Genomic DNA, 9,621 nt, shown 5'->3' with positions numbered 1-9,621 from the left:
AAGTGGTAGAGCACTAGCCTTGAACTGAAGAGCTGAGGGACAGCGCTCAGGCCCAGAGTTCAGGCCCCACGACCAGACCCAAAAAAAAAATTAAAAAAAAAAAAAAAAAGATTTTGTGTAGTCATTTAATGTTTGTCACCCATATTGGATTGATGGTCTAAATGGGCAAAGACCAGGTAGATCTCTTTGTGCTCCACCACTGTACATAATGCACACCAAAGAGGTGTGTGGCATATATTTGTTGGCTGAAGGAATTCTGAGAAAGAATTCAAGGCCAGGAATAATGGTGGCATGGTGTCAGCACTCAGGAGGCTGAGACAAAAAGATTCCTTGAGGGCTGGGAAGGTGGCTCAGTGGTAGAGCGCTTGCCTTGAATGCTTGAGGCCCTGGGCTCAATTCCTCAGCACCACATAAGCAAAAAAAGCCGGGGGTGGTGCTGTGGCTCAAGTGTAGAGCATTAGCCTTAAGCTGGAGCTGAGGGACAGCGCCCAGGCCAGAGTTCAGGCCCCACAACTGACAAAAAAAAAAAAAAATCCCTTAAACTGAGGAATCTGAGGCTAGCCAGGACAACAGAGACCTTGTATCTAAATAAATAATGAATCCAAAACTAAAACTATTGGAACTACTTAAAACTCTAAAATTCCTATGACCAGTAGGGTGCTGGTGGCTCACATCTGTAATCCTAGCTACTCAGGAGGCTAAGATCTGAGGACCGCAGTTCAAAGCCAGCCCAGGCAGGAAAGTCTGTGAGACTATTTCTAATTAGCCATCAGAAAACTGGAAATGGAGCTGTGGCTCAAGAGGTAGAGCACTCACCTTGAGCTGAAAAGCTCAGGGATAGTGCCCAGGCCCAGAGTTCAAGCCCATGACCTAAAAAAAAAATTCTCTGTGAGCAGGTGTGAGCAGCCTGGCTGACACACTGTATCTTTGTAAGAACTACAAATTTTCAAAACTGAGCAGGGTGCCGGTGGCTCATGTCTATAATCCTAGCTACTCAGGAGGCTGAGATCTGAGGATCACAGTTCAAAGCCAGCCCAGGCAGGAAAGTCCATGAGACTCATCTCCAATAAACCACTAGAAAACCAAAAGTGGCGCTATGGCTCAAGTGGTAGAGTGCTAACCTTGAGCTGAAGAGCTCAGGGACAGTGCCCAGGCCAACCAAAAAAAAAAAAAAATTCAAAAGTGGGAAGCAATATCATGCAATATAAATAAGTTCCTAGCTAACAGATGTATACATAGGGCTGAGGCTCAAGAGGTAGAGCACTTACCTAGTGTGTAGCAGAACCTGGCCTGGGTTCAATTCCCAACAATATCCAACAAAACGAACATGGAGTATCTTTAATCTTGCTGTAATTCAATCATACTGGGGCTGGGAAGGTGGCTCAGTGGTAGAGTGCTTGCCTTGCATGCTCGAGGCCCTGGGTTTGTTTCCTCAGCACCACATAAGCAAAAAGAAAAAAGCCGGAAGTGGCGCTGTGGCTCAAGTGGTAGAGCGCTAGCCTTGAGCTGAAGAGCTGAGGGACAGTGCCCAGGCCCAGAGTTCAGGCCCCAGGACCGGACCCAAAAAAATAAAAATAAAAAATAAATCATACTAAGTTAGGATTTAAAGTTAAATTATCCCTAGTGGAATCATATAAATTTGAGGCTGACAAGAGTTTGGAATTTCATGACAGAACACAACCTATATTAAATGTAGCAAGGAGCCTGGTACTGAAGGCTCAACATCTGTAATCCTAGCTGCTTAAAAGACTGAGATCTGGGGGTCTCGGTTCAAAGCCAGCCCAGGAAGGAAAGTTCTAGAGACTCTTATCTCCAATTAACTACCAAAAAAAGATTGCAAGTGGGGCTGGGAATGTGGCTTAGTGGTAGAGTGCTTGCCTAGCATGCAAAAAGCCCTTAGTTGGATTTCTCTACACCACATTAAACAACAAAAGGCTGGAAGTGGCACTGTGGCTCAAGTGGTAGAATGCTAGCCTCTAATACAAAAGCTCAGGACATTACTCAGGCCCTGAGTTCAAACCCTGAAAGATAATTAAGTAAATAAAATGCAGCGAGGAAGTGGTCAAGCATGGGCTGTGGCTTAACAGAAAACCGATTTCACTTATTATATCTATGGAATCAGATATTTCATACAGGGTTCTTCACTCCTGGACAAAATTCACCTAACAGTGTCTCTAAAAATTTTTAAGACACTAATGCAATCGCCTTAATTTCCTCCTCGGCTCTAAACTCGCAGAGGAGTAAAGGGAATCATTCTTTTCTGTTTTCCCTAAGAGTTGTCAAAACAGAAGCCCCTCAAAGCAATGGACAGCCTGCCCCACCCCTCTTCTCCCAGCTGCTCCCCCTCACAGAAGCCAACCACATTCATTGCACAAGGTTTAGCAGCTGGACCACAGATGGCAGCATGCTCCTTCCAGTTAAAGGCTCGGGTAGCAACACCCGGCCGGAACCTTTAATACCAGAGGCGAAGGTGCCCGCCGGACCCACAACCCCATAGGCCCACCGACCCAGGCCGCCAGGGCCGCCTCTCTCCCATCACTCTCAGGCCAGGTGAACGTCGAAGCCTCGTCTCAACCTCCTCACCCGCTTCCTGGAACACCCCAGCTCCCTAGATCTCGGGCCGCCGCCAAGAACAACCACTCCACTCCGAAGCCATTCCCACGCTCACCTCTGGCGAACCACACACCGCCTCCGCGCGCGGGACTTGGCGTGGCGAACAGATCAGAAATCTCGCGAGATCCGAACGCCAATCGCTGAAAGCCCTCGGCGTTTGGCGCCAAATCGAGGGTGGGCGTGGTCTTCTGGACACGCCTTCTTTTCCACGCAGGGACACGCCCTCCCGGGCCCAGCGCATTGCTTCCGCCTGGCTTTCTCAAAGCTCATAATCTCTGTTCTTGTTAAATTCAGGTTGTTGCTTTTTCAGGCGCTTTAAACTTTACGCCTAAGTCTGCGTTTCTTCGGAAACGGAGTGGCAGGTGGTGTAAAAAAGATATAAGTGAAAAAGAATATTGCTGAAAAACTACTGTTTCAGATTTAATAACAATGCCTTGTTGAATGTATTATTGAATAACAACTGAGAAAAGACATGCTAAAAAGAGGGTTCGAACTGGACACACAAGCCAGGCATTGCTGATTCACGCCTGTAATCCTAGATATTCAGGAGGCTAAGATCTAAGGAAATCAGTTTGAAGCTTGTGTGGGCAGCAGAGTCCATGAGACTCTCATCTTCAATTAAAAAAACAGGAGTGTCACTGTGGCTTGTGGCGCTGTAGCTCAAGTGGTAGAGCGCTTGCCTTGAGTTGAAGAGCTGAGGGACAGAGCCCAGGCCCAGAGTTCAAGCCCCACGACCGACAAAAAAACTATATAGAGGAGTGTCACTGTGGTTCAAGTGTAGAGTGAGCCAGTTCCAGGCCCTGAGTTCAAGCCCCAAGACCAGCACCAAAAAACAAAAGCAATCACACACACACAGAGGAAGAATGTAAGAACAGTGCTTTTACAATAATGCATATAAAGCTGGGTGCCAGTGGTTCCCACCTGTAACCTTAGGTACACTACTCCAGAGGCTCAGATCTGAGGGTCAAGTTCAAAGCCAGCCTGGACAGGAAACTCCTTAAGACTCTTTACCTCCAGTTAATCATCCCTGCCCCCACCAAAAAAATAAATAAATAAATGCCAAGCTGGGCGCCAGTGGCTTACGCCTATAATCCTAGCTACTTTGGAGGCTGAGCTCTTTGGATGGCGGTTCAAAGCCAGCCTGGGCAGGAAAGGCTGTGAAACTCTTATCTCCAATTAATCACCAGAAAACTGGAAGTGGCTCTGTGGCTCAAGTGGTAGAGCACTAGCCTTGAGCTGAAGAGCTCAGAGACAGGGCTCAGGCCCAGAGTTCAAGCCCCACGACTGACAGAAGAAAAAAGAAATGCCAGATGTGTAGCTGTGGCTCAAGTGGTACAGTGCTATCCATGAGCACAAACGCTCAGGGATAGTGACCAGGCTCTGAGTTAAAGTGAAATGACCTCAGAGTCAAGAAAATCCACAGAAGAATGGTTAAAGGTGACAAAAGAATATTTTGGTTTTTCTTTTTCTTTTTTTCTTTTTGGCAGTCCTGGGTCTTGAACTCAGGGTCTGGGCACTGTCCCTAAGCTTCTTTTACTCAAGGTTAATACTCTACCACTTTAGCCACAGCACCACTTCTGACTTTTTCTGTTTATGTGGTACTGAGGAATTGAACCCAGTGCTTCATGCATGCTAGGCAAGCACTCTACCACTAAGCCACATTCCCAGCCCTACATGAAGGAGTTTTATTAGCCTGCTAGAGACTGCTTTGTCCTGTGCTACCTCAGAACTAAGAGCATTCTCAGCCTTCAATAGGGCAGGGTTTATAAAAGCAAAGAAAACTACACACAGGTGATAGTTTCACAATAATGTCTTGATGCTAGACATCAAGACCTGTAACCATTAGTGGCAGGAGTGCACTACAGTGGCTGGTTATCAAAGATGGTTAAGACCAGGCGGCCAGCATTCCGCCAGCTCAGCTGGAGGCTAGAAATTCAGAACTGAAAGTGGGAGTCAACAAAACTAGGTTCTCACACAAGCTGCAAGACTGGCGCTCACGCACGCGTACACACACATACACACACACACACATGCATGCATATAAGCAATTTGCAGCAAAAGACTATTTTATACCACAGACTATTTTACACCTTGGAAATCTTCCCTACAACTCCTTAAACTACAGTATTGAAGCTACCCATCCCAGAAGACCACACAGACACAAGAAAAGGAGACACACAGGAGCCATTTCTACAATTCTCATTGGGGAGGTGGCCTTGCAGTGTTGGCTGGCAATAAACTCCTTTTCCCGTACGGGACTGTGTCCGTGTGGTCTTCTGGGATAGGTGCTTTCAAGTATCACCTTTTATTACTCAGTCTTTTCATCACTGAGACAATTTTTCCCCCATACTGGGGGTTGACTCAGAGCCTCTTACTTACTAGGCAAGCACTCTACCACTTAAGCCATGTTCCCAGTCAGTTTTTTTTGGTTGTTGTTGTTGTTTGTCAGTCATGGGGCTTGAACTTGGGTATTGATGCTGTCCCTGAGCTCTTCAGCTCAAGGCTAGCACTCTACCTCTTGAGCCACTCCCCCACTTCCAGTGGTTTACTGGAGATAAGACTCTCATGGACTTTCCTGCCCAGGTTGGCTCTGAACTGCAATCCTCAGATCTCAGCCTCCTGAGTAGCTAGGATTACCGGTGTGAGCCACTGGTACCCGGCTGACATACGTACATTTTATGGACAAAGATTGGAGAAGAGGCTGGGAAGGTGTCTCAGTGGTAGAGTGCTTGCCTTGTGTGCATGAGGCCTTGGGTTTGATTCCTCAGCACCACATAAGCAGAAAAAGCCAAGTTGCTCAAGTAGTAGAACACTGGTGGTTAATTGGAGGTAAGAGTCTCATGGATTTTCCTGCCAGGGCTGGCTGTGAACAGTGATTCTCAGATCTTAGCCTCCTGAATAGCTAGGATTACAGGTGTGAGCCACTGGTGCCAGCTGAGGACTAACTTTGAGTGAAAAAGTTTAGGGCATTGGTGGCTCACACCTGTAATCCTAGCTACTCAGGAGGCTGAGATCTGAGAATCACTGTTCAAAGCCAACCTGAGCAGGAAAGTCCGTGAGACTTTTATCTCCAATAAACCAATAGAAAACTGGAAGTGATGCTGTGGCTCAAGTGGTAGAGTGCTCGCCTTGAGCTGAAGAGGGCAGAGAAAGCGCCCAAGCCCAGAGTTCAAGCCCTATTACCGACAAAAAAAAATTTAGAGACAGTGTCCAGGCCCTAAATTCAGGCTACAGTACCAGCACAAAATAAATAGAAATAAATAGATACAACTACAAATCAGTGCTGGGAGTCATGGCTCAAGTTGGTAGAAAACTTGCCTAACAAGAAAGGCTCTGGACTGGAGAAAAACATGAGTGGATCAATAATCAGAGTTTATAATATCTTTCCAGGTACACAAATCCAGGACTGTGTGTCATGCATAGTTCATTATCAGAAATGAAACTTCAGTCAAATTCTCAGCTCCCTATTAGGTGATCTGTCTTTGAGTAAGAGTAAGTTATAAAAAAGCTTGATGGTGTCAATGTCTGATGCCTCTGCCCTTGTACATCACAAGTGCTTTTATCAAGGTTCCTAGAACACAGCTGCTTACATGGTGTGACTGCTGGCAGCTTCCTGTTTGTAGTTTTAAAAAGCATTTGGCAGGAAAAGAATGATTCTGGAACATTCTTTGGAGGAGGAGAGGGAGAAGGAAGGAGAGGAGAAAGGGGAGGAGGGGGAGGAGGAAGGGGAAGGGGAGGAGGGGGAGGAGGAGGAAGAGGAGGAGGAGGAGGAGGAGGAGAAGAAGAAGAAGAGGAAGAAAAATAAAAAAAGAGAAGGAGGAGGAAGAGGGAAAAGAAAGTCCATGGTGACAAGTGGTTGAATGAAAGATTGGAAGTTTGTTCCATCTCAGACCAGATCTGAGTTGTTTGTCTTTTCTTTTCTTTCTTTTTGCATGTTCTAGGGCTTGAACTCAGGGCCTGAGCTTCTTTTACTCAAGGCTAGCACTCTACTACTTGAGCCACAGAACCAATTCCAACTTTTTCTGTTAATATAGTACTGAGGAATCAAACCCAGGGCTTCATGTGTACTAGGCAAGCACTCTACCACTAAGCCAGCCTGAGACCAGATTTGAGGGTAAGAATATCTAGGATTCTTGGAAGTGGCGTTGTAGCTCAAGTGGTAGAGTGCTAGCCTTGAGCTGAAGAGCTGAAAGACAGTGCTCAGGCCCAGAGTTCAAGCCCCATGACCGACCAAAAAAAAAAAGATAATAAAAAAAAAGAATATCTGGGATTCTGGATTGTAATTCCAAAGGAAGTCAAGACTTCCTTCTTCACAGTTGCTCTTTAGGAAGCTGGTCCAACCAAAGTATATTTTCTTTCATTGTGCCACCCAAGGGTAAAAAGGAACCAAGGTAAAATTCCCCAACTCCTCTCCAAAAAAAAGTGCCAAGTCTGACATCCTGTCTGGTTAAACCACATCCTTAGCCAGTGACTGAAATCACATCATCTTCCATTGAACTGTGGCATCTTTTCCTTTAAATGAAGGGCAAGTACCCATTAAAAGTGGCTCCCAAAATAACCTAGTGGTTTCAGTGCAATCGGAATGTCTGACATCAAGAACTAGGAAGTGAGTATAGCTTCTCTCAGGGAGAGACTTGGTTTCACCCTTCCTATTTGACTCTGCTCAGCTCAAAGGAGCAGTGGCTAAAACTTACTGGAGTTTGAAAGCCCAAACTATGGATTAACCTCAGTTATTTATGTCAAAAAAAGAGTTTAGGGCTGGCTGGGAATGTGGCGTAGTGGTAGAGTGCTTGCCTAGCATACATGAATCCCTGAGTTCAATTACTCAGTACCACATAAACAGAAAAAGGCCAGAAGTGGCACTGTAGTTCAAGTGTCCCTTCAGCAAAAAAAGCTCAGGGACAGTGCTCAAGCCCTGAGTTAAGGAAAAAATAGCCAGGTGCCGGTGGCTCACGTCTGTAATAATAACTACTCAGGAGGCTGAGATCTGAAGATCACCATTCAAAGCCAGCCTGGGCAGGAAAGTCCATAAGACTCTTTTTGTTTGTTTGTTTGTTTTTTGGGTCCGGCCATGGGGCCTGAACTCTGGGCCTGGGCGCTGTCCCTCAACTCTTCAGCTCAAGGCTAGAGCTCTACCACTTGAGCCACAGTGCCACTCTGGCTTTTTTCTTTTTGCTTAGGTGGTTCTGAGGAATTGAACCCAGGGCTTCAGGCATGCAAGGCAAGCGCTCTACCACTGAGCCATCTTCCCAGCCCCATAAAACTCTTATTTGCATTAAACCACTAGAAAACTGGAAGTGATGTAGTGGCTCAAGCGGTAGAGCGCTCGCCTTGAGCTGAAGAGCTGAGGGACAGTACCCAGACCCAGAGTTCAAGCCCCACGACCGACCAAAAAAAATAATAATTAAGTAAAATAATTTCAAAAGTAACTCTACCTGAACAGAATCAATTATAGACAAGGGAGTTACTGGTTGTAAAAGTACTAGTCCGTGAGACTCTTCTTTTTTTTTTTTTTTTTTTGGTAGGTTCTGGGGCTTGAACTCTGGGCCTGAGCACTGTCCCTCAGCTCTTCAGCTCAAGGTGAGCACTCAACCACTTGAGCTAAACTGTCACTCCCGGTTTTCTGTTAGTTTATTGGAGATAAGAGTCTCATGGACATTCCTGCCCAGGCTGGCTTTGAACCTCAATCCTCAGATCTCAGCCTCCTGAGTAGCTAGGATTACAGGTATGAGCCACCGGCGCCTGGCTGTGAGACTCTTTTTGGTGGTGGTGGTGGTAGTGGTCGTGGGACTTGAACTCTTGAGCCACTGTACAGCTTCTAGTTTTTCTGGTGCTTAATTGGAGATAAGAGTCTCATGGGGGGAGGTGGCAGCTGGGAAGGTGGCTCAGTGGTAGAGCACTTGCCTTGCATGCCTGAGGCCCTGGGTTTGATCCTCAGCCCCACATAAGCAGAAAAAAAAAGCCAGAAGTGGCGCTGTGGCTCATGTGGTAGAGCACTAGCCTTGAGCTGAAGAGCTGAGGGACAGCGCCCAGGCCCAGAGTTCAGGCCCCACAACTGACAAGAAAAAGAAGCTCAGGGACAGTGCCCAGGTTCTAAGTTCAAGCCCTAGGACTAACAAAAAAAATTTTATTTTGAATATCTCAAGTGAGTTCTTTGTATAAGACAATGAAAGGTTGTTTTTTGTTTTTGTTTTTTTCCTTTGCGCCAGTAGGGGGCCTTGAACTCTGGGCTCTACCACTTGAGCCATACCTCTGCTTTCTGCTTTTTTGCTGGGTTATTAGAGATAGTAGGTTCATGGCCTTTGCTGTCTGGCTGGCTTAGAACCGCTATCCTAATATCTTAGCCTTTGGAATTGTTGGGATTTCAGGTGAGATTTCAGGTTTGAGAATAAAAGTTCCTAATTTGTAAAGGAACAGTAAATAAATAAATAAAATGAATGTACAAAATTCACTGACCCTGCAATATCGACTACATGTGAGTATGGCAGAAGATAAACCTCAGAGAGAAGATCCTTGAACAGAGTATCACAAATTCCTTTTAGGGCTGGGAATGTGGCTTAGTTATAATGTGCTTGCCTACCATGCATGAAGCCCTGGATATGATTCCTCAGTACCACATAAACATCAAACTCCCAAAGTGATGTTCTGGCTCAAGTGGTAGAATGCTAGTCTTGAGCAAAAGAAGCTCAGGGACAGTCCTCTGGCCCCAAGTTCAAGCCCCAAGACTGGCCAAAAAAAAATCTTTTTATTATCTTTTTAATGCTATTCTATCTGCTCATAAGCTAGTATATTAGTTATATAATTATAAAACACAAAATTGGAAACAAGAACCACAAAGTTCTGAGGAGATACAAATGTTTTATTATTTATTTTTTTATTTTTGGGTTCAGTCGTGGGGCCTGAACTCTGGGCCTGGGCACTGTCCCTAAGCTCTTCAGCTCAAGGCTAGCACTCTACCGCTTGAGCCACAGCACCACTTCCGGCTTTTTTCTTTTTTCTTATGTGGTG

At 45.8% G+C, this 9,621-nt stretch overlaps 1 protein-coding gene across 4 annotated transcripts in view; it reads right to left on the bottom strand.

Annotated features, from left to right (window-relative positions):
- Tipin (TIMELESS interacting protein) overlaps positions 1-2,737 on the bottom strand; it is a 20,476-nt gene extending 17,739 nt beyond the window's left edge. For 2 of the 4 annotated variants that reach the window (XM_013010045.1, XM_013010048.1), the window contains exon 1: positions 2,669-2,737. The gene's annotated coding sequence lies outside the window, so the exon portion shown is untranslated. The other 2 variants (XM_013010046.1, XM_013010047.1) reach the window with 2 other exon arrangements.
- Positions 2,738-9,621: the final 6,884 nt, after the last annotated feature.

Source organism: Dipodomys ordii, unplaced genomic scaffold, assembly GCF_000151885.1.
Source record: "Dipodomys ordii isolate 6190 unplaced genomic scaffold, Dord_2.0 Scaffold11, whole genome shotgun sequence".
Lineage (NCBI taxonomy): Eukaryota > Metazoa > Chordata > Mammalia > Rodentia > Heteromyidae > Dipodomys > Dipodomys ordii.
This window is presented reverse-complemented; position numbering and strand designations above follow the sequence as displayed.